This window comes from Salmo salar, chromosome 27 (genome assembly GCF_965601325.2).
Source record: "Salmo salar chromosome 27, fSalSal1, whole genome shotgun sequence".
Classification (NCBI taxonomy): Eukaryota; Metazoa; Chordata; class Actinopteri; order Salmoniformes; family Salmonidae; genus Salmo; species Salmo salar.
This window is the reverse complement of record NC_138317.1, coordinates 16,764,852-16,787,762: the sequence shown is the minus strand read 5'-3', so window position 1 is coordinate 16,787,762 and position 22,911 is coordinate 16,764,852. Positions and strand designations below refer to the sequence as shown.

Sequence of the window (22,911 nt, the reverse complement as noted above, 5' to 3'; positions counted from 1 at the left end):
AATCTACATCTGGTAGAACGTTTGATTTGGATGTAATCAAGTTTCATTTACATATTGTCTGGATCAAAGCCAAAAAATCTGACTGTGTGCTCCTTATTCCATTTTGACTGGGCCCTTGATTTTGTGTTCTTTACACCAGGATGGCTGAGAGGTTAAGGCGATGGACTTAAGATCCAATGGACATATGTCCTCGTGGGTTCGATCCCCACTCCTGGTAGAAGTTTGTCAATGATTTGGATTTTGTCAATTGTCCTTCCACTCATTGGAAATTTGTTTGGATCAAAGCTGAAAGAATTCACTTTGTTTCCCATATTCCGACTTGACTCAGCAAGTGTTTATAAATTAAAAACACAAAAGATGGCTGAGTGGTTAAGGTGTTAGAGTCATTATCAACTCAATTGTTGTTCTTCTTGCTTCGAAACCCCATTCTTGTATTAAGTTTGATTTGGATGTCAACAAGTCTCGTTTAGATATTGTCTGGCTCAAAGCCCAAAAAACTGACTGTGTGCTCCTCATTCCAATTTCACTGGGCTCTTGATCGTACTCTATTTACACCAGGATGGCTGAGTGGTTTAGACATTGGAATTAAAGTCCAATGAACAGTATGTTCTTGTGGGTACCAACCCCATTCCTGGAAAAAGTTTACTTTAGATGTAATCAACCCTCCTTTCACTCATTTACATTTAGCGGGGATCAAATCTGAAAGAAATGACTATGACAAGTTCTTCCATTTTGACTCAGCTCTTGTTAATCTTTAGAAACACCTGGATGGCAGTGTGTTAAAGGTGTTAGACTCATGATTGAAATGAAAATGTTATTGTTGGTTCGAGACCTACATCTGGTAGAACGTTTGATTTGGATGTAATCAAGTTTCATTTACATATTGTCTGGATCAAAGCCAAAAGACCTGACTGGGTCCTCCTTATTTCATTTTGACTGGGCTCTTGATTTTGTGTTCTTTACACCAGGATGGCCGAGAAGTTAAGGTGTTGGACTCAAGATCTAGTGGTCATATGTCCTCGTGGGTTTGAACCCCATTTCTGGTAGAAGTTTGTCTTTGATTTGGATGTTATCAATTGACCTTTCACTCATTGGAAATTTGTTTGGATCAAAGCTGAAAGAATTGACGTTGTTTCCCATATTCCGACTTGACTCAGCAAGTGTTTATCCACTAAAAACACAAAAAATGGCTGAGTGGTTAGGGTGTTAGAGTCATTATCAACTTAATTGTTATTCTTTTTGCTTCGAAACCCCATTCTTGTATTAAGTTTGATTTGGATGTCAACAAGTCTCGTTTAGATATTGTCTGGCTCAATGCCAAAATAACTGACTGTGTGCTCCTCATTCCAATTTCACTGGGCTCTTGATCGTACTCTATTTACACCAGGATGGCTGAGTGGTTTAGACATTGGAATTAAAGTCCAATGAACAGTATGTTCTTCTGGGTACCAACCCCATTCCTGGAAAAAGTTTACTTTGGATGTAATCAACCCTCCTTTCACTCTTTTACATTTAGCGTGGATCGAATCTGAAAGAAATGACAATGAAAAGTTCTTCCATTTTGACTCAGCTCTTGTTAATCTTTTAGAAACACCTGGATGGCAGTGTGTTTAAGGCGTTAGACTCATGATTGAAATGAAAATGTTCTTGTTGGTTCGAGACCTACATCTGGTAGAACGTTTGATTTGGATGTAGTCAAGTTTTATTTACATATTGTCTGGATCAAAGCCAAAAGATCTGACTGTGTGCTCCTTATTCCATTTTGACTGGGCCCTTGATTTTGTGCTCTTTACACCAGGATGGCCGAGAGGTTAAGGCGTTGGACTCAAGATCTAATGGACATATGTCCTCGTGGGTTCGATCCCCACTCCTGGTAGAAGTTTGTCTTTGATTTGGACGTTATCAATTGACCTTTCACTCAGTGGAAATTTGTTTGGATCAAAGCTGAAAGAATTCACTTTGTTTCCCATATTCCGACTTGACTCAGCAAGTGTTTATACTTTAAAAACACAAAAGATGGCTGAGTGGTTAAGGTGTTAGAGTCATTATCAACTCAATTGTTGTTCTTCTTGCTTCGAAACCCCATTCTTGTATTTAGTTTGATTTGGATGTCAACAAGTCTCGTTTAGATATTGTCTGGCTCAAAGCCAAAAAAACTGACTCTGTGCTCCTCATTCCAATTTCACTGGGCACTTGATCGTACTCTATTTACACCAGGATGGCTGAGTGGTTTAGACATTGGAATTAAAGTCCAATGAACAGTATGTTCTTGTGGGTACCAACCCCATTCCTGGAAAAAGTTTACTTTAGATGTAATCAACCCTCCTTTCACTCTTTTCAATTTAGCGTGGATCGAATCTGAAAGAAATGACAATGAAAAGTTCTTCCATTTTGACTCAGCTCTTGTTAATCTTTTAGAAACACCTGGATGGCAGTGTGTTTAAGGCGTTAGACTCATGATTGAAATGAAAATGTTCTTGTTGGTTCGAGACCTACATCTGGTAGAACGTTTGATTTGGATGTAGTCAAGTTTTATTTACATATTGTCTGGATCAAAGCCAAAAGATCTGACTGTGTGCTCCTTATTCCATTTTGACTGGGCCCTTGATTTTGTGCTCTTTACACCAGGATGGCCGAGAGGTTAAGGCGTTGGACTCAAGATCTAATGGACATATGTCCTTGTGGGTTCGATCCCCACTCCTGGTAGAAGTTTGTCTTTGATTTGGACGTTATCAATTGACCTTTCACTCAGTGGAAATTTTTTTGGATCAAAGCTGAAAGAATTCACTTTGTTTCCCATATTCCGACTTGACTCAGCAAGTGTTTATCCTTTAAAAACACAAAAGATGGCTGAGTGGTTAAGGTGTTAGAGTCATTATCAACTCAATTGTTGTTCTTCTTGCTTCGAAACCCCATTCTTGTATTTAGTTTGATTTGGATGTCAACAAGTCTCGATTAGATATTGTCTGGCTCAAAGCCAAAAAAACTGACTGTGTGCTCCTCATTCCAGTTTCACTGGGATCTTGATCGTACTCTATTTACACCAGGATGGCTGAGTGGTTTAGACATTGGAATTAAAGTCCAATGAACAGTATGTTCTTGTGGGTACCAACCCCATTCCTGGAAAAAGTTTACTTTGGGTGTAATCAACCCTCCTTTCACTCTTTTACATTTAGCGTGGATCGAATCTGAAAGAAATGACAATGAAAAGTTCTTCCATTTTGACTCAGCTCTTGTTAATCTTTTAGAAACACCTTGATGGCAGTGTGTTTAAGGCGTTAGACTCATGATTGAAATGAAAATGTTCTTGTTGGTTCGAGACCTACATCTGGTAGAACGTTTGATTTGGATGTAGTCAAGTTTTATTTACATATTGTCTGGATCAAAGCCAAAAGATCTGACTGTGTGCTCCTTATTCCATTTTGACTGGGCCCTTGATTTTGTGCTCTTTACACCAGGATGGCCGAGAGGTTAAGGCGTTGGACTCAAGATCTAATGGACATATGTCCTCGTGGGTTCGATCCCCACTCCTGGTAGAAGTTTGTCTTTGATTTGGACGTTATCAATTGACCTTTCACTCAGTGGAAATTTGTTTGGATCAAAGCTGAAAGAATTCACTTTGTTTCCCATATTCCGACTTGACTCAGCAAGTGTTTATCCTTTAAAAACACAAAAGATGGCTGAGTGGTTAAGGTGTTAGAGTCATTATCAACTCAATTGTTGTTCTTCTTGCTTCGAAACCCCATTCTTGTATTTAGTTTGATTTGGATGTCAACAAGTCTCGTTTAGATATTGTCTGGCTCAAAGCCAAAAAAACTGACTCTGTGCTCCTCATTCCAATTTCACTGGGCACTTGATCGTACTCTATTTACACCAGGATGGCTGAGTGGTTTAGACATTGGAATTAAAGTCCAATGAACAGTATGTTCTTGTGGGTACCAACCCCATTCCTGGAAAAAGTTTACTTTAGATGTAATCAACCCTCCTTTCACTCTTTTCAATTTAGCGTGGATCGAATCTGAAAGAAATGACAATGAAAAGTTCTTCCATTTTGACTCAGCTCTTGTTAATCTTTTAGAAACACCTGGATGGCAGTGTGTTTAAGGCGTTAGACTCATGATTGAAATGAAAATGTTCTTGTTGGTTCGAGACCTACATCTGGTAGAACGTTTGATTTGGATGTAGTCAAGTTTTATTTACATATTGTCTGGATCAAAGCCAAAAGATCTGACTGTGTGCTCCTTATTCCATTTTGACTGGGCCCTTGATTTTGTGCTCTTTACACCAGGATGGCCGAGAGGTTAAGGCGTTGGACTCAAGATCTAATGGACATATGTCCTTGTGGGTTCGATCCCCACTCCTGGTAGAAGTTTGTCTTTGATTTGGACGTTATCAATTGACCTTTCACTCAGTGGAAATTTTTTTGGATCAAAGCTGAAAGAATTCACTTTGTTTCCCATATTCCGACTTGACTCAGCAAGTGTTTATCCTTTAAAAACACAAAAGATGGCTGAGTGGTTAAGGTGTTAGAGTCATTATCAACTCAATTGTTGTTCTTCTTGCTTCGAAACCCCATTCTTGTATTTAGTTTGATTTGGATGTCAACAAGTCTCGATTAGATATTGTCTGGCTCAAAGCCAAAAAAACTGACTGTGTGCTCCTCATTCCAATTTCACTGGGCTCTTGATCGTACTCTATTTACACCAGGATGGCTGAGTGGTTTAGACATTGGAATTAAAGTCCAATGAACAGTATGTTCTTGTGGGTACCAACCCCATTCCTGGAAAAAGTTTACTTTAGATGTAATCAACCCTCCTTTCACTCATTTACATTTAGCGGGGATCAAATCTGAAAGAAATGACTATGACAAGTTCTTCCATTTTGACTCAGCTCTTGTTAATCTTTAGAAACACCTGGATGGCAGTGTGTTAAAGGTGTTAGACTCATGATTGAAATGAAAATGTTATTGTTGGTTCGAGACCTACATCTGGTAGAACGTTTGATTTGGATGTAATCAAGTTTCATTTACATATTGTCTGGATCAAAGCCAAAAGACCTGACTGTGTCCTCCTTATTTCATTTTGACTGGGCTCTTGATTTTGTGTTCTTTACACCAGGATGGCCGAGAAGTTAAGGCGTTGGACTCAAGATCTAGTGGTCATATGTCCTCGTGGGTTCGAACCCCATTTCTGGTAGAAGTTTGTCTTTGATTTGGATGTTATCAATTGACCTTTCACTCATTGGAAATTTGTTTGGATCAAAGCTGAAAGAATTGACGTTGTTTCCCATATTCCGACTTGACTCAGCAAGTGTTTATCCACTAAAAACACAAAAGATGGCTGAGTGTTTAGGCTGTTAGAGTCATTATCAACTTAATTGTTGTTCTTCTTGCTTCGAAACCCCATTCTTGTATTAAGTTTGAATTGGATGTCAACAAGTCTCGATTAGATATTGTCTGGCTCAAAGCCAAAAAAACTGACTGTGTGCTCCTCATTCCAATTTCACTGGGATCTTGATCGTACTCTATTTACACCAGGATGGCTGAGTGGTTTAGACATTGGAATTAAAGTCCAATGAACAGTATGTTCTTGTGGGTACCAACCCCATTCCTGGAAAAAGTTTACTTTGGGTGTAATCAACCCTCCTTTCACTCTTTTACATTTAGCGTGGATCGAATCTGAAAGAAATGACAATGAAAAGTTCTTCCATTTTGACTCAGCTCTTGTTAATCTTTTAGAAACACCTTGATGGCAGTGTGTTTAAGGCGTTAGACTCATGATTGAAATGAAAATGTTCTTGTTGGTTCGAGACCTACATCTGGTAGAACGTTTGATTTGGATGTAGTCAAGTTTTATTTACATATTGTCTGGATCAAAGCCAAAAGATCTGACTGTGTGCTCCTTATTCCATTTTGACTGGGCCCTTGATTTTGTGCTCTTTACACCAGGATGGCCGAGAGGTTAAGGCGTTGGACTCAAGATCTAATGGACATATGTCCTTGTGGGTTCGATCCCCACTCCTGGTAGAAGTTTGTCTTTGATTTGGACGTTATCAATTGACCTTTCACTCAGTGGAAATTTTTTTGGATCAAAGCTGAAAGAATTCACTTTGTTTCCCATATTCCGACTTGACTCAGCAAGTGTTTATCCTTTAAAAACACAAAAGATGGCTGAGTGGTTAAGGTGTTAGAGTCATTATCAACTCAATTGTTGTTCTTCTTGCTTCGAAACCCCATTCTTGTATTTAGTTTGATTTGGATGTCAACAAGTCTCGATTAGATATTGTCTGGCTCAAAGCCAAAAAAACTGACTGTGTGCTCCTCATTCCAATTTCACTGGGCTCTTGATCGTACTCTATTTACACCAGGATGGCTGAGTGGTTTAGACATTGGAATTAAAGTCCAATGAACAGTATGTTCTTGTGGGTACCAACCCCATTCCTGGAAAAAGTTTACTTTAGATGTAATCAACCCTCCTTTCACTCATTTACATTTAGCGGGGATCAAATCTGAAAGAAATGACTATGACAAGTTCTTCCATTTTGACTCAGCTCTTGTTAATCTTTAGAAACACCTGGATGGCAGTGTGTTAAAGGTGTTAGACTCATGATTGAAATGAAAATGTTATTGTTGGTTCGAGACCTACATCTGGTAGAACGTTTGATTTGGATGTAATCAAGTTTCATTTACATATTGTCTGGATCAAAGCCAAAAGACCTGACTGTGTCCTCCTTATTTCATTTTGACTGGGCTCTTGATTTTGTGTTCTTTACACCAGGATGGCCGAGAAGTTAAGGCGTTGGACTCAAGATCTAGTGGTCATATGTCCTCGTGGGTTCGAACCCCATTTCTGGTAGAAGTTTGTCTTTGATTTGGATGTTATCAATTGACCTTTCACTCATTGGAAATTTGTTTGGATCAAAGCTGAAAGAATTGACGTTGTTTCCCATATTCCGACTTGACTCAGCAAGTGTTTATCCACTAAAAACACAAAAGATGGCTGAGTGTTTAGGCTGTTAGAGTCATTATCAACTTAATTGTTGTTCTTCTTGCTTCGAAACCCCATTCTTGTATTAAGTTTGAATTGGATGTCAACAAGTCTCGATTAGATATTGTCTGGCTCAAAGCCAAAAAAACTGACTGTGTGCTCCTCATTCCAATTTCACTGGGATCTTGATCGTACTCTATTTACACCAGGATGGCTGAGTGGTTTAGACATTGGAATTAAAGTCCAATGAACAGTATGTTCTTGTGGGTACCAACCCCATTCCTGGAAAAAGTTTACTTTGGGTGTAATCAACCCTCCTTTCACTCTTTTACATTTAGCGTGGATCGAATCTGAAAGAAATGACAATGAAAAGTTCTTCCATTTTGACTCAGCTCTTGTTAATCTTTTAGAAACACCTGGATGGCAGTGTGGTTAAGGCGTTAGACTCATGATCGAAATTAAAATGTTCTTGTTGGTTCGAAATCTACATCTGGTAGAACGTTTGATTTGGATGTAATCAAGTTTCATTTACATATTGTCTGGATCAAAGCCAAAAAATCTGACTGTGTGCTCCTTATTCCATTTTGACTGGGCCCTTGATTTTGTGTTCTTTACACCAGGATGGCTGAGAGGTTAAGGCGTTGGACTTAAGATCCAATGGACGTATGTCCTCGTGGGTTCGATCCCCACTCCTGGTAGAAGTTTGTCAATGATTTGGATTTTGTAAATTGTCCTTCCACTCATTGGAAATTTGTTTGGATCAAAGCTGAAAGAATTCACTTTGTTTCCCATATTCCGACTTGACTCAGCAAGTGTTTATAAATTAAAAACACAAAAGATGGCTGAGTGGTTAAGGTGTTAGAGTCATTATCAACTCAATTGTTGTTCTTCTTGCTTCGAAACCCCATTCTTGTATTAAGTTTGATTTGGATGTCAACAAGTCTCGTTTAGATATTGTCTGGCTCAAAGCCCAAAAAACTGACTGTGTGCTCCTCATTCCAATTTCACTGGGCTCTTGATCGTACTCTATTTACACCAGGATGGCTGAGTGGTTTAGACATTGGAATTAAAGTCCAATGAACAGTATGTTCTTGTGGGTACCAACCCCATTCCTGGAAAAAGTTTACTTTAGATGTAATCAACCCTCCTTTCACTCATTTACATTTAGCGGGGATCAAATCTGAAAGAAATGACTATGACAAGTTCTTCCATTTTGACTCAGCTCTTGTTAATCTTTAGAAACACCTGGATGGCAGTGTGTTTAAGGCGTTAGACTCATGATTGAAATGAAAATGTTCTTGTTGGTTCGAGACCTACATCTGGTAGAACGTTTGATTTGGATGTAATCAAGTTTCATTTACATATTGTCTGGATCAAAGCCAAAAGACCTGACTGTGTCCTCCTTATTTCATTTTGACTGGGCTCTTGATTTTGTGTTCTTTACACCAGGATGGCCGAGAAGTTAAGGTGTTGGACTCAAGATCTAGTGGTCATATGTCCTCGTGGGTTTGAACCCCATTTCTGGTAGAAGTTTGTCTTTGATTTGGATGTTATCAATTGACCTTTCACTCATTGGAAATTTGTTTGGATCAAAGCTGAAAGAATTGACGTTGTTTCCCATATTCCGACTTGACTCAGCAAGTGTTTATCCACTAAAAACACAAAAAATGGCTGAGTGGTTAGGGTGTTAGAGTCATTATCAACTTAATTGTTATTCTTTTTGCTTCGAAACCCCATTCTTGTATTAAGTTTGATTTGGATGTCAACAAGTCTCGTTTAGATATTGTCTGGCTCAATGCCAAAATAACTGACTGTGTGCTCCTCATTCCAATTTCACTGGGCTCTTGATCGTACTCTATTTACACCAGGATGGCTGAGTGGTTTAGACATTGGAATTAAAGTCCAATGAACAGTATGTTCTTCTGGGTACCAACCCCATTCCTGGAAAAAGTTTACTTTGGATGTAATCAACCCTCCTTTCACTCTTTTACATTTAGCGTGGATCGAATCTGAAAGAAATGACAATGAAAAGTTCTTCCATTTTGACTCAGCTCTTGTTAATCTTTTAGAAACACCTGGATGGCAGTGTGTTTAAGGCGTTAGACTCATGATTGAAATGAAAATGTTCTTGTTGGTTCGAGACCTACATCTGGTAGAACGTTTGATTTGGATGTAGTCAAGTTTTATTTACATATTGTCTGGATCAAAGCCAAAAGATCTGACTGTGTGCTCCTTATTCCATTTTGACTGGGCCCTTGATTTTGTGCTCTTTACACCAGGATGGCCGAGAGGTTAAGGCGTTGGACTCAAGATCTAATGGACATATGTCCTCGTGGGTTCGATCCCCACTCCTGGTAGAAGTTTGTCTTTGATTTGGACGTTATCAATTGACCTTTCACTCAGTGGAAATTTGTTTGGATCAAAGCTGAAAGAATTCACTTTGTTTCCCATATTCCGACTTGACTCAGCAAGTGTTTATCCTTTAAAAACACAAAAGATGGCTGAGTGGTTAAGGTGTTAGAGTCATTATCAACTCAATTGTTGTTCTTCTTGCTTCGAAACCCCATTCTTGTATTTAGTTTGATTTGGATGTCAACAAGTCTCGTTTAGATATTGTCTGGCTCAAAGCCAAAAAAACTGACTCTGTGCTCCTCATTCCAATTTCACTGGGCACTTGATCGTACTCTATTTACACCAGGATGGCTGAGTGGTTTAGACATTGGAATTAAAGTCCAATGAACAGTATGTTCTTGTGGGTACCAACCCCATTCCTGGAAAAAGTTTACTTTAGATGTAATCAACCCTCCTTTCACTCTTTTCAATTTAGCGTGGATCGAATCTGAAAGAAATGACAATGAAAAGTTCTTCCATTTTGACTCAGCTCTTGTTAATCTTTTAGAAACACCTGGATGGCAGTGTGTTTAAGGCGTTAGACTCATGATTGAAATGAAAATGTTCTTGTTGGTTCGAGACCTACATCTGGTAGAACGTTTGATTTGGATGTAGTCAAGTTTTATTTACATATTGTCTGGATCAAAGCCAAAAGATCTGACTGTGTGCTCCTTATTCCATTTTGACTGGGCCCTTGATTTTGTGCTCTTTACACCAGGATGGCCGAGAGGTTAAGGCGTTGGACTCAAGATCTAATGGACATATGTCCTTGTGGGTTCGATCCCCACTCCTGGTAGAAGTTTGTCTTTGATTTGGACGTTATCAATTGACCTTTCACTCAGTGGAAATTTTTTTGGATCAAAGCTGAAAGAATTCACTTTGTTTCCCATATTCCGACTTGACTCAGCAAGTGTTTATCCTTTAAAAACACAAAAGATGGCTGAGTGGTTAAGGTGTTAGAGTCATTATCAACTCAATTGTTGTTCTTCTTGCTTCGAAACCCCATTCTTGTATTTAGTTTGATTTGGATGTCAACAAGTCTCGATTAGATATTGTCTGGCTCAAAGCCAAAAAAACTGACTGTGTGCTCCTCATTCCAGTTTCACTGGGATCTTGATCGTACTCTATTTACACCAGGATGGCTGAGTGGTTTAGACATTGGAATTAAAGTCCAATGAACAGTATGTTCTTGTGGGTACCAACCCCATTCCTGGAAAAAGTTTACTTTGGGTGTAATCAACCCTCCTTTCACTCTTTTACATTTAGCGTGGATCGAATCTGAAAGAAATGACAATGAAAAGTTCTTCCATTTTGACTCAGCTCTTGTTAATCTTTTAGAAACACCTGGATGGCAGTGTGGTTAAGGCGTTAGACTCATGATCGAAATTAAAATGTTCTTGTTGGTTCGAAATCTACATCTGGTAGAACGTTTGATTTGGATGTAATCAAGTTTCATTTACATATTGTCTGGATCAAAGCCAAAAAATCTGACTGTGTGCTCCTTATTCCATTTTGACTGGGCCCTTGATTTTGTGTTCTTTACACCAGGATGGCTGAGAGGTTAAGGCGTTGGACTTAAGATCCAATGGACATATGTCCTCGTGGGTTCGATCCCCACTCCTGGTAGAAGTTTGTCAATGATTTGGATTTTGTCAATTGTCCTTCCACTCATTGGAAATTTGTTTGGATCAAAGCTGAAAGAATTCACTTTGTTTCCCATATTCCGACTTGACTCAGCAAGTGTTTATAAATTAAAAACACAAAAGATGGCTGAGTGGTTAAGGTGTTAGAGTCATTATCAACTCAATTGTTGTTCTTCTTGCTTCGAAACCCCATTCTTGTATTAAGTTTGATTTGGATGTCAACAAGTCTCGTTTAGATATTGTCTGGCTCAAAGCCCAAAAAACTGACTGTGTGCTCCTCATTCCAATTTCACTGGGCTCTTGATCGTACTCTATTTACACCAGGATGGCTGAGTGGTTTAGACATTGGAATTAAAGTCCAATGAACAGTATGTTCTTGTGGGTACCAACCCCATTCCTGGAAAAAGTTTACTTTAGATGTAATCAACCCTCCTTTCACTCATTTACATTTAGCGGGGATCAAATCTGAAAGAAATGACTATGACAAGTTCTTCCATTTTGACTCAGCTCTTGTTAATCTTTAGAAACACCTGGATGGCAGTGTGTTAAAGGTGTTAGACTCATGATTGAAATGAAAATGTTATTGTTGGTTCGAGACCTACATCTGGTAGAACGTTTGATTTGGATGTAATCAAGTTTCATTTACATATTGTCTGGATCAAAGCCAAAAGACCTGACTGTGTCCTCCTTATTTCATTTTGACTGGGCTCTTGATTTTGTGTTCTTTACACCAGGATGGCCGAGAAGTTAAGGTGTTGGACTCAAGATCTAGTGGTCATATGTCCTCGTGGGTTTGAACCCCATTTCTGGTAGAAGTTTGTCTTTGATTTGGATGTTATCAATTGACCTTTCACTCAGTGGAAATTTGTTTGGATCAAAGCTGAAAGAATTCACTTTGTTTCCCATATTCCGACTTGACTCAGCAAGTGTTTATCCTTTAAAAACACAAAAGATGGCTGAGTGGTTAAGGTGTTAGAGTCATTATCAACTCAATTGTTGTTCTTCTTGCTTCGAAACCCCATTCTTGTATTTAGTTTGATTTGGATGTCAACAAGTCTCGTTTAGATATTGTCTGGCTCAAAGCCAAAAAAACTGACTCTGTGCTCCTCATTCCAATTTCACTGGGCACTTGATCGTACTCTATTTACACCAGGATGGCTGAGTGGTTTAGACATTGGAATTAAAGTCCAATGAACAGTATGTTCTTGTGGGTACCAACCCCATTCCTGGAAAAAGTTTACTTTAGATGTAATCAACCCTCCTTTCACTCTTTTCAATTTAGCGTGGATCGAATCTGAAAGAAATGACAATGAAAAGTTCTTCCATTTTGACTCAGCTCTTGTTAATCTTTTAGAAACACCTGGATGGCAGTGTGTTTAAGGCGTTAGACTCATGATTGAAATGAAAATGTTCTTGTTGGTTCGAGACCTACATCTGGTAGAACGTTTGATTTGGATGTAGTCAAGTTTTATTTACATATTGTCTGGATCAAAGCCAAAAGATCTGACTGTGTGCTCCTTATTCCATTTTGACTGGGCCCTTGATTTTGTGCTCTTTACACCAGGATGGCCGAGAGGTTAAGGCGTTGGACTCAAGATCTAATGGACATATGTCCTCGTGGGTTCGATCCCCACTCCTGGTAGAAGTTTGTCAATGATTTGGATTTTGTCAATTGTCCTTCCACTCATTGGAAATTTGTTTGGATCAAAGCTGAAAGAATTCACTTTGTTTCCCATATTCCGACTTGACTCAGCAAGTGTTTATAAATTAAAAACACAAAAGATGGCTGAGTGGTTAAGGTGTTAGAGTCATTATCAACTCAATTGTTGTTCTTCTTGCTTCGAAACCCCATTCTTGTATTAAGTTTGATTTGGATGTCAACAAGTCTCGTTTAGATATTGTCTGGCTCAAAGCCCAAAAAACTGACTGTGTGCTCCTCATTCCAATTTCACTGGGCTCTTGATCGTACTCTATTTACACCAGGATGGCTGAGTGGTTTAGACATTGGAATTAAAGTCCAATGAACAGTATGTTCTTGTGGGTACCAACCCCATTCCTGGAAAAAGTTTACTTTAGATGTAATCAACCCTCCTTTCACTCATTTACATTTAGCGGGGATCAAATCTGAAAGAAATGACTATGACAAGTTCTTCCATTTTGACTCAGCTCTTGTTAATCTTTAGAAACACCTGGATGGCAGTGTGTTAAAGGTGTTAGACTCATGATTGAAATGAAAATGTTATTGTTGGTTCGAGACCTACATCTGGTAGAACGTTTGATTTGGATGTAATCAAGTTTCATTTACATATTGTCTGGATCAAAGCCAAAAGACCTGACTGTGTCCTCCTTATTTCATTTTGACTGGGCTCTTGATTTTGTGTTCTTTACACCAGGATGGCCGAGAAGTTAAGGTGTTGGACTCAAGATCTAGTGGTCATATGTCCTCGTGGGTTTGAACCCCATTTCTGGTAGAAGTTTGTCTTTGATTTGGATGTTATCAATTGACCTTTCACTCAGTGGAAATTTGTTTGGATCAAAGCTGAAAGAATTCACTTTGTTTCCCATATTCCGACTTGACTCAGCAAGTGTTTATCCTTTAAAAACACAAAAGATGGCTGAGTGGTTAAGGTGTTAGAGTCATTATCAACTCAATTGTTGTTCTTCTTGCTTCGAAACCCCATTCTTGTATTTAGTTTGATTTGGATGTCAACAAGTCTCGTTTAGATATTGTCTGGCTCAAAGCCAAAAAAACTGACTCTGTGCTCCTCATTCCAATTTCACTGGGCACTTGATCGTACTCTATTTACACCAGGATGGCTGAGTGGTTTAGACATTGGAATTAAAGTCCAATGAACAGTATGTTCTTGTGGGTACCAACCCCATTCCTGGAAAAAGTTTACTTTAGATGTAATCAACCCTCCTTTCACTCTTTTCAATTTAGCGTGGATCGAATCTGAAAGAAATGACAATGAAAAGTTCTTCCATTTTGACTCAGCTCTTGTTAATCTTTTAGAAACACCTGGATGGCAGTGTGTTTAAGGCGTTAGACTCATGATTGAAATGAAAATGTTCTTGTTGGTTCGAGACCTACATCTGGTAGAACGTTTGATTTGGATGTAGTCAAGTTTTATTTACATATTGTCTGGATCAAAGCCAAAAGATCTGACTGTGTGCTCCTTATTCCATTTTGACTGGGCCCTTGATTTTGTGCTCTTTACACCAGGATGGCCGAGAGGTTAAGGCGTTGGACTCAAGATCTAATGGACATATGTCCTTGTGGGTTCGATCCCCACTCCTGGTAGAAGTTTGTCTTTGATTTGGACGTTATCAATTGACCTTTCACTCAGTGGAAATTTTTTTGGATCAAAGCTGAAAGAATTCACTTTGTTTCCCATATTCCGACTTGACTCAGCAAGTGTTTATCCTTTAAAAACACAAAAGATGGCTGAGTGGTTAAGGTGTTAGAGTCATTATCAACTCAATTGTTGTTCTTCTTGCTTCGAAACCCCATTCTTGTATTTAGTTTGATTTGGATGTCAACAAGTCTCGATTAGATATTGTCTGGCTCAAAGCCAAAAAAACTGACTGTGTGCTCCTCATTCCAGTTTCACTGGGATCTTGATCGTACTCTATTTACACCAGGATGGCTGAGTGGTTTAGACATTGGAATTAAAGTCCAATGAACAGTATGTTCTTGTGGGTACCAACCCCATTCCTGGAAAAAGTTTACTTTGGGTGTAATCAACCCTCCTTTCACTCTTTTACATTTAGCGTGGATCGAATCTGAAAGAAATGACAATGAAAAGTTCTTCCATTTTGACTCAGCTCTTGTTAATCTTTTAGAAACACCTGGATGGCAGTGTGGTTAAGGCGTTAGACTCATGATCGAAATTAAAATGTTCTTGTTGGTTCGAAATCTACATCTGGTAGAACGTTTGATTTGGATGTAATCAAGTTTCATTTACATATTGTCTGGATCAAAGCCAAAAAATCTGACTGTGTGCTCCTTATTCCATTTTGACTGGGCCCTTGATTTTGTGTTCTTTACACCAGGATGGCTGAGAGGTTAAGGCGTTGGACTTAAGATCCAATGGACATATGTCCTCGTGGGTTCGATCCCCACTCCTGGTAGAAGTTTGTCAATGATTTGGATTTTGTCAATTGTCCTTCCACTCATTGGAAATTTGTTTGGATCAAAGCTGAAAGAATTCACTTTGTTTCCCATATTCCGACTTGACTCAGCAAGTGTTTATAAATTAAAAACACAAAAGATGGCTGAGTGGTTAAGGTGTTAGAGTCATTATCAACTCAATTGTTGTTCTTCTTGCTTCGAAACCCCATTCTTGTATTAAGTTTGATTTGGATGTCAACAAGTCTCGTTTAGATATTGTCTGGCTCAAAGCCCAAAAAACTGACTGTGTGCTCCTCATTCCAATTTCACTGGGCTCTTGATCGTACTCTATTTACACCAGGATGGCTGAGTGGTTTAGACATTGGAATTAAAGTCCAATGAACAGTATGTTCTTGTGGGTACCAACCCCATTCCTGGAAAAAGTTTACTTTAGATGTAATCAACCCTCCTTTCACTCATTTACATTTAGCGGGGATCAAATCTGAAAGAAATGACTATGACAAGTTCTTCCATTTTGACTCAGCAGCTTGTTAATCTTTAGAAACACCTGGATGGCAGTGTGTTAAAGGTGTTAGACTCATGATTGAAATGAAAATGTTATTGTTGGTTCGAGACCTACATCTGGTAGAACGTTTGATTTGGATGTAATCAAGTTTCATTTACATATTGTCTGGATCAAAGCCAAAAGACCTGACTGTGTCCTCCTTATTTCATTTTGACTGGGCTCTTGATTTTGTGTTCTTTACACCAGGATGGCCGAGAAGTTAAGGTGTTGGACTCAAGATCTAGTGGTCATATGTCCTCGTGGGTTTGAACCCCATTTCTGGTAGAAGTTTGTCTTTGATTTGGATGTTATCAATTGACCTTTCACTCAGTGGAAATTTGTTTGGATCAAAGCTGAAAGAATTCACTTTGTTTCCCATATTCCGACTTGACTCAGCAAGTGTTTATCCTTTAAAAACACAAAAGATGGCTGAGTGGTTAAGGTGTTAGAGTCATTATCAACTCAATTGTTGTTCTTCTTGCTTCGAAACCCCATTCTTGTATTAAGTTTGATTTGGATGTCAACAAGTCTCGTTTAGATATTGTCTGGCTCAATGCCAAAATAACTGACTGTGTGCTCCTCATTCCAATTTCACTGGGCTCTTGATCGTACTCTATTTACACCAGGATGGCTGAGTGGTTTAGACATTGGAATTAAAGTCCAATGAACAGTATGTTCTTCTGGGTACCAACCCCATTCCTGGAAAAAGTTTACTTTGGATGTAATCAACCCTCCTTTCACTCTTTTACATTTAGCGTGGATCGAATCTGAAAGAAATGACAATGAAAAGTTCTTCCATTTTGACTCAGCTCTTGTTAATCTTTTAGAAACACCTGGATGGCAGTGTGGTTAAGGCGTTAGACTCATGATCGAAATTAAAATGTTCTTGTTGGTTCGAAATCTACATCTGGTAGAACGTTTGATTTGGATGTAATCAAGTTTCATTTACATATTGTCTGGATCAAAGCCAAAAAATCTGACTGTGTGCTCCTTATTCCATTTTGACTGGGCCCTTGATTTTGTGTTCTTTACACCAGGATGGCTGAGAGGTTAAGGCGTTGGACTTAAGATCCAATGGACGTATGTCCTCGTGGGTTCGATCCCCACTCCTGGTAGAAGTTTGTCAATGATTTGGATTTTGTAAATTGTCCTTCCACTCATTGGAAATTTGTTTGGATCAAAGCTGAAAGAATTCACTTTGTTTCCCATATTCCGACTTGACTCAGCAAGTGTTTATAAATTAAAAACACAAAAGATGGCTGAGTGGTTAAGGTGTTAGAGTCATTATCAACTCAATTGTTGTTCTTCTTGCTTCGAAACCCCATTCTTGTATTAAGTTTGATTTGGATGTCAACAAGTCTCGTTTAGATATTGTCTGGCTCAAAGCCCAAAAAACTGACTGTGTGCTCCTCATTCCAATTTCACTGGGCTCTTGATAGTACTCTATTTACACCAGGATGGCTGAGTGGTTTAGACATTGGAATTAAAGTCCAATGAACAGTATGTTCTTGTGGGTACCAACCCCATTCCTGGAAAAAGTTTACTTTAGATGTAATCAACCCTCCTTTCACTCATTTACATTTAGCGGGGATCAAATCTGAACGAAATGACTATGACAAGTTCTTCCATTTTGACTCAGCTCTTGTTAATCTTTAGAAACACCTGGATGGCAGTGTGTTTAAGGCGTTAGACTCATGATTGAAATGAAAATGTTCTTGTTGGTTCGAGACCTACATCTGGTAGAACGTTTGATTTGGATGTAATCAAGTTTCATTTACATATTGTCTGGATCAAAGCCAAAAGACCTGACTGTGTCCTCCTTATTTCATTTTGACTGGGCTCTTGATTTTGTGTTCTTTACACCAGGATGGCCGAGAAGTTAAGGTGTTGGACTCAAGATCTAGTGGTCATATGTCCTCGTGGGTTCGAACCCCATTTCTGGTAGAAGTTTGTCTTTGATTTGGATGTTATCAATTGACCTTTCACTCATTGGAAATTTGTTTGGATCAAAGCTGAAAGAATTGACGTTGTTTCCCATATTCCGACTTGACTCAGCAAGTGTTTATCCTTTAAAAACACAAAAGATGGCTGAGTGTTTAGGCTGTTAGAGTCATTATCAACTTAATTGTTATTATTTTTGCTTCGAAACCCCATTCTTGTATTAAGTTTGATTTGGATGTCAACAAGTCTCGATTAGATATTGTCTGGCTCAAAGCCAAAAAAACTGACTGTGTGCTCCTCATTCCAATTTCACTGGGATCTTGATCGTACTCTATTTACACCAGGATGGCTGAGTGGTTTAGACATTGGAATTAAAGTCCAATGAACAGTATGTTCTTGTGGGTACCAACCCCATTCCTGGAAAAAGTTTACTTTGGGTGTAATCAACCCTCCTTTCACTCTTTTACATTTAGCGTGGATCGAATCTGAAAGAAATGACAATGAAAAGTTCTTCCATTTTGACTCAGCTCTTGTTAATCTTTTAGAAACACCTGGATGGCAGTGTGGTTAAGGCGTTAGACTCATGATCGAAATTAAAATGTTCTTGTTGGTTCGAAATCTACATCTGGTAGAACGTTTGATTTGGATGTAATCAAGTTTCATTTACATATTGTCTGGATCAAAGCCAAAGAATCTGACTGTGTGCTCCTTATTCCATTTTGACTGGGCCCTTGATTTTGTGTTCTTTACACCAGGATGGCTGAGAGGTTAAGGCGTTGGACTTAAGATCCAATGGACGTATGTCCTCGTGGGTTCGATCCCCACTCCTGGTAGAAGTTTGTCAATGATTTGGATTTTGTAAATTGTCCTTCCACTCATTGGAAATTTGTTTGGATCAAAGCTGAAAGAATTCACTTTGTTTCCCATATTCCGACTTGACTCAGCAAGTGTTTATAAATTAAAAACACAAAAGATGGCTGAGTGGTTAAGGTGTTAGAGTCATTATCAACTCAATTGTTGTTCTTCTTGCTTCGAAACCCCATTCTTGTATTAAGTTTGATTTGGATGTCAACAAGTCTCGTTTAGATATTGTCTGGCTCAAAGCCCAAAAAACTGACTGTGTGCTCCTCATTCCAATTTCACTGGGCTCTTGATCGTACTCTATTTACACCAGGATGGCTGAGTGGTTTAGACATTGGAATTAAAGTCCAATGAACAGTATGTTCTTGTGGGTACCAACCCCATTCCTGGAAAAAGTTTACTTTAGATGTAATCAACCCTCCTTTCACTCATTTACATTTAGCGGGGATCAAATCTGAAAGAAATGACTATGACAAGTTCTTCCATTTTGACTCAGCTCTTGTTAATCTTTAGAAACACCTGGATGGCAGTGTGTTTAAGGCGTTAGACTCATGATTGAAATGAAAATGTTCTTGTTGGTTCGAGACCTACATCTGGTAGAACGTTTGATTTGGATGTAATCAAGTTTCATTTACATATTGTCTGGATCAAAGCCAAAAGACCTGACTGTGTCCTCCTTATTTCATTTTGACTGGGCTCTTGATTTTGTGTTCTTTACACCAGGATGGCCGAGAAGTTAAGGTGTTGGACTCAAGATCTAGTGGTCATATGTCCTCGTGGGTTCGAACCCCATTTCTGGTAGAAGTTTGTCTTTGATTTGGATGTTATCAATTGACCTTTCACTCATTGGAAATTTGTTTGGATCAAAGCTGAAAGAATTGACGTTGTTTCCCATATTCCGACTTGACTCAGCAAGTGTTTATCCTTTAAAAACACAAAAGATGGCTGAGTGTTTAGGCTGTTAGAGTCATTATCAACTTAATTGTTATTATTTTTGCTTCGAAACCCCATTCTTGTATTAAGTTTGATTTGGATGTCAACAAGTCTCGATTAGATATTGTCTGGCTCAAAGCCAAAAAAACTGACTGTGTGCTCCTCATTCCAATTTCACTGGGATCTTGATCGTACTCTATTTACACCAGGATGGCTGAGTGGTTTAGACATTGGAATTAAAGTCCAATGAACAGTATGTTCTTGTGGGTACCAACCCCATTCCTGGAAAAAGTTTACTTTGGGTGTAATCAACCCTCCTTTCACTCTTTTACATTTAGCGTGGATCGAATCTGAAAGAAATGACAATGAAAAGTTCTTCCATTTTGACTCAGCTCTTGTTAATCTTTTAGAAACACCTGGATGGCAGTGTGGTTAAGGCGTTAGACTCATGATCGAAATTAAAATGTTCTTGTTGGTTCGAAATCTACAATGTGGTAGAAGTGTTTGATTTGGATGTAATCAAGTTTCATTTACATATTGTCTGGATCAAAGCCAAAAAATCTGACTGTGTGCTCCTTATTCCATTTTGACTGGGCCCTTGATTTTGTGTTCTTTACACCAGGATGGCTGAGAGGTTAAGGCGTTGGACTTAAGATCCAATGGACATATGTCCTCGTGGGTTCGATCCCCACTCCTGGTAGAAGTTTGTCAATGATTTGGATTTTGTCAATTGTCCTTCCACTCATTGGAAATTTGTTTGGATCAAAGCTGAAAGAATTCACTTTGTTTCCCATATTCCGACTTGACTCAGCAAGTGTTTATAAATTAAAAACACAAAAGATGGCTGAGTGGTTAAGGTGTTAGAGTCATTATCAACTCAATTGTTGTTCTTCTTGCTTCGAAACCCCATTCTTGTATTAAGTTTGATTTGGATGTCAACAAGTCTCGTTTAGATATTGTCTGGCTCAAAGCCCAAAAAACTGACTGTGTGCTCCTCATTCCAATTTCACTGGGATCTTGATCGTACTTTATTTACACCAGGATGGCTGAGTGGTTTTGACGTTGGAATAAAAATCCAATGAACAGTATGTTCTCATGGGTACCAACCCCATTCCTGGAAAAAGTTTACTTTAGATGTAATCAACCCTCCTTTCACTCATTTACATTTAGCGGGGATCAAATCTGAAAGAAATGACTATGACAAGTTCTTCCATTTTGACTCAGCTCTTGTTAATCTTTTAGAAACACCTGGATGGCAGTGTGTTAAAGGCATTAGAATCATGATCGAAATGAAAATGTTCTTGTTGGTTCGAGACCTACATCTGGTAGAACGTTTGATTTGGATGTAATCAAGTTTCATTTACATATTGTCTGGATCAAAGCTAAAAGACCTGACTGTGTCCTCCTTATTTCATTTTGACTGGGCTCTTGATTTTGTGTTCTTTACACCAGGATGGCCGAGAAGTTAAGGTGTTGGACTCAAGATCTAGTGGTCATATGTCCTCGTGGGTTCGAACCCCATTTCTGGTAGAAGTTTGTCTTTGATTTGGATGTTATCAATTGACCTTTCACTCATTGGAAATTTGTTTGGATCAAAGCTGAAAGAATTGACGTTGTTTCCCATATTCCGACTTGACTCAGCAAGTGTTTATCCTTTAAAAACACAAAAGATGGCTGAGTGTTTAGGCTGTTAGAGTCATTATCAACTTAATTGTTATTATTTTTGCTTCGAAACCCCATTCTTGTATTAAGTTTGATTTGGATGTCAACAAGTCTCGATTAGATATTGTCTGGCTCAAAGCCAAAAAAACTGACTGTGTGCTCCTCATTCCAATTTCACTGGGATCTTGATCGTACTCTATTTACACCAGGATGGCTGAGTGGTTTAGACATTGGAATTAAAGTCCAATGAACAGTATGTTCTTGTGGGTACCAACCCCATTCCTGGAAAAAGTTTACTTTGGGTGTAATCAACCCTCCTTTCACTCTTTTACATTTAGCGTGGATCGAATCTGAAAGAAATGACAATGAAAAGTTCTTCCATTTTGACTCAGCTCTTGTTAATCTTTTAGAAACACCTGGATGGCAGTGTGGTTAAGGCGTTAGACTCATGATCGAAATTAAAATGTTCTTGTTGGTTCGAAATCTACATCTGGTAGAACGTTTGATTTGGATGTAATCAAGTTTCATTTACATATTGTCTGGATCAAAGCCAAAAAATCTGACTGTGTGCTCCTTATTCCATTTTGACTGGGCCCTTGATTTTGTGTTCTTTACACCAGGATGGCTGAGAGGTTAAGGCGTTGGACTTAAGATCCGATGGACATATGTCCTCGTGGGTTCGATCCCCACTCCTGGTAGAAGTTTGTCAATGATTTGGATTTTGTCAATTGTCCTTCCACTCATTGGAAATTTGTTTGGATCAAAGCTGAAAGAATTCACTTTGTTTCCCATATTCCGACTTGACTCAGCAAGTGTTTATAAATTAAAAACACAAAAGATGGCTGAGTGGTTAAGGTGTTAGAGTCATTATCAACTCAATTGTTGTTCTTCTTGCTTCGAAACCCCATTCTTGTATTAAGTTTGATTTGGATGTCAACAAGTCTCGTTTAGATATTGTCTGGCTCAAAGCCCAAAAAACTGACTGTGTGCTCCTCATTCCAATTTCACTGGGCTCTTGATCGTACTCTATTTACACCAGGATGGCTGAGTGGTTTAGACATTGGAATTAAAGTCCAATGAACAGTATGTTCTTGTGGGTACCAACCCCATTCCTGGAAAAAGTTTACTTTAGATGTAATCAACCCTCCTTTCACTCATTTACATTTAGCGGGGATCAAATCTGAAAGAAATGACTATGACAAGTTCTTCCATTTTGACTCAGCTCTTGTTAATCTTTAGAAACACCTGGATGGCAGTGTGTTAAAGGTGTTAGACTCATGATTGAAATGAAAATGTTCTTGTTGGTTCGAGACCTACATCTGGTAGAACGTTTGATTTGGATGTAATCAAGTTTCATTTACATATTGTCTGGATCAAAGCCAAAAGACCTGACTGTGTCCTCCTTATTTCATTTTGACTGGGCTCTTGATTTTGTGTTATTTGCACCAGGATGGCCGAGAAGTTAAGGCGTTGGACTCAAGATCTAGTGGTCATATGTCCTCGTGGGATCGAACCCCATTTCTGGTAGAAGTTTGTCTTTGATTTGGATGTAATCAATTGACCTTTCACTCATTGGAAATTTGTTTGGATCAAAGCTGAAAGAATTGACGTTGTTTCCCATATTCCGACTTGACTCCGCAAGTGTTTATCCACTAAAAACACAAAAGATGCCTGAGTGGTTAAGGTGTTAGAGTCATTATCAACTCAATTGTTGTTCTTCTTGCTTCGAAACCCCATTCTTGTATTAAGTTTGATTTGGATGTCAACAAGTCTCGTTTAGATATTGTCTGGCTCAAAGCCCAAAAAACTGACTGTGTG

At 38.7% G+C, this 22,911-nt stretch overlaps 17 non-coding genes across 17 annotated transcripts; all 17 read left to right on the top strand.

The window, feature by feature from the left end:
- Positions 1 to 134: 134 nt before the first annotated feature.
- Positions 135 to 217, top strand: trnal-uaa (transfer RNA leucine (anticodon UAA)). Its single transcript has one exon. It is a non-coding gene; the product is annotated as a tRNA-Leu (tRNA).
- Positions 218 to 1,793: 1,576 nt separating this feature from the next.
- trnal-uaa (transfer RNA leucine (anticodon UAA)) lies at positions 1,794 to 1,876 on the top strand. Its single transcript has one exon. It is a non-coding gene; the product is annotated as a tRNA-Leu (tRNA).
- Positions 1,877 to 2,623: 747 nt separating this feature from the next.
- Positions 2,624 to 2,706, top strand: trnal-caa (transfer RNA leucine (anticodon CAA)). Its single transcript has one exon. It is a non-coding gene; the product is annotated as a tRNA-Leu (tRNA).
- A 747-nt stretch (positions 2,707 to 3,453) lies between these two features.
- Positions 3,454 to 3,536, top strand: trnal-caa (transfer RNA leucine (anticodon CAA)). The gene has a single exon. It is a non-coding gene; the product is annotated as a tRNA-Leu (tRNA).
- A 747-nt stretch (positions 3,537 to 4,283) lies between these two features.
- Positions 4,284 to 4,366, top strand: trnal-caa (transfer RNA leucine (anticodon CAA)). The gene has a single exon. It is a non-coding gene; the product is annotated as a tRNA-Leu (tRNA).
- Positions 4,367 to 5,942: 1,576 nt separating this feature from the next.
- On the top strand, positions 5,943 to 6,025 carry trnal-caa (transfer RNA leucine (anticodon CAA)). The gene has a single exon. It is a non-coding gene; the product is annotated as a tRNA-Leu (tRNA).
- A 1,576-nt stretch (positions 6,026 to 7,601) lies between these two features.
- trnal-uaa (transfer RNA leucine (anticodon UAA)) lies at positions 7,602 to 7,684 on the top strand. Its single transcript has one exon. It is a non-coding gene; the product is annotated as a tRNA-Leu (tRNA).
- Positions 7,685 to 9,260: 1,576 nt separating this feature from the next.
- trnal-caa (transfer RNA leucine (anticodon CAA)) lies at positions 9,261 to 9,343 on the top strand. The gene has a single exon. It is a non-coding gene; the product is annotated as a tRNA-Leu (tRNA).
- Positions 9,344 to 10,090: 747 nt separating this feature from the next.
- Positions 10,091 to 10,173, top strand: trnal-caa (transfer RNA leucine (anticodon CAA)). Its single transcript has one exon. It is a non-coding gene; the product is annotated as a tRNA-Leu (tRNA).
- A 747-nt stretch (positions 10,174 to 10,920) lies between these two features.
- Positions 10,921 to 11,003, top strand: trnal-uaa (transfer RNA leucine (anticodon UAA)). The gene has a single exon. It is a non-coding gene; the product is annotated as a tRNA-Leu (tRNA).
- A 1,576-nt stretch (positions 11,004 to 12,579) lies between these two features.
- Positions 12,580 to 12,662, top strand: trnal-caa (transfer RNA leucine (anticodon CAA)). Its single transcript has one exon. It is a non-coding gene; the product is annotated as a tRNA-Leu (tRNA).
- Positions 12,663 to 14,238: 1,576 nt separating this feature from the next.
- Positions 14,239 to 14,321, top strand: trnal-caa (transfer RNA leucine (anticodon CAA)). Its single transcript has one exon. It is a non-coding gene; the product is annotated as a tRNA-Leu (tRNA).
- A 747-nt stretch (positions 14,322 to 15,068) lies between these two features.
- On the top strand, positions 15,069 to 15,151 carry trnal-uaa (transfer RNA leucine (anticodon UAA)). The gene has a single exon. It is a non-coding gene; the product is annotated as a tRNA-Leu (tRNA).
- A 1,577-nt stretch (positions 15,152 to 16,728) lies between these two features.
- trnal-uaa (transfer RNA leucine (anticodon UAA)) lies at positions 16,729 to 16,811 on the top strand. Its single transcript has one exon. It is a non-coding gene; the product is annotated as a tRNA-Leu (tRNA).
- Positions 16,812 to 18,387: 1,576 nt separating this feature from the next.
- trnal-uaa (transfer RNA leucine (anticodon UAA)) lies at positions 18,388 to 18,470 on the top strand. Its single transcript has one exon. It is a non-coding gene; the product is annotated as a tRNA-Leu (tRNA).
- Positions 18,471 to 20,048: 1,578 nt separating this feature from the next.
- trnal-uaa (transfer RNA leucine (anticodon UAA)) lies at positions 20,049 to 20,131 on the top strand. The gene has a single exon. It is a non-coding gene; the product is annotated as a tRNA-Leu (tRNA).
- A 1,577-nt stretch (positions 20,132 to 21,708) lies between these two features.
- Positions 21,709 to 21,791, top strand: trnal-uaa (transfer RNA leucine (anticodon UAA)). The gene has a single exon. It is a non-coding gene; the product is annotated as a tRNA-Leu (tRNA).
- Positions 21,792 to 22,911: the final 1,120 nt, after the last annotated feature.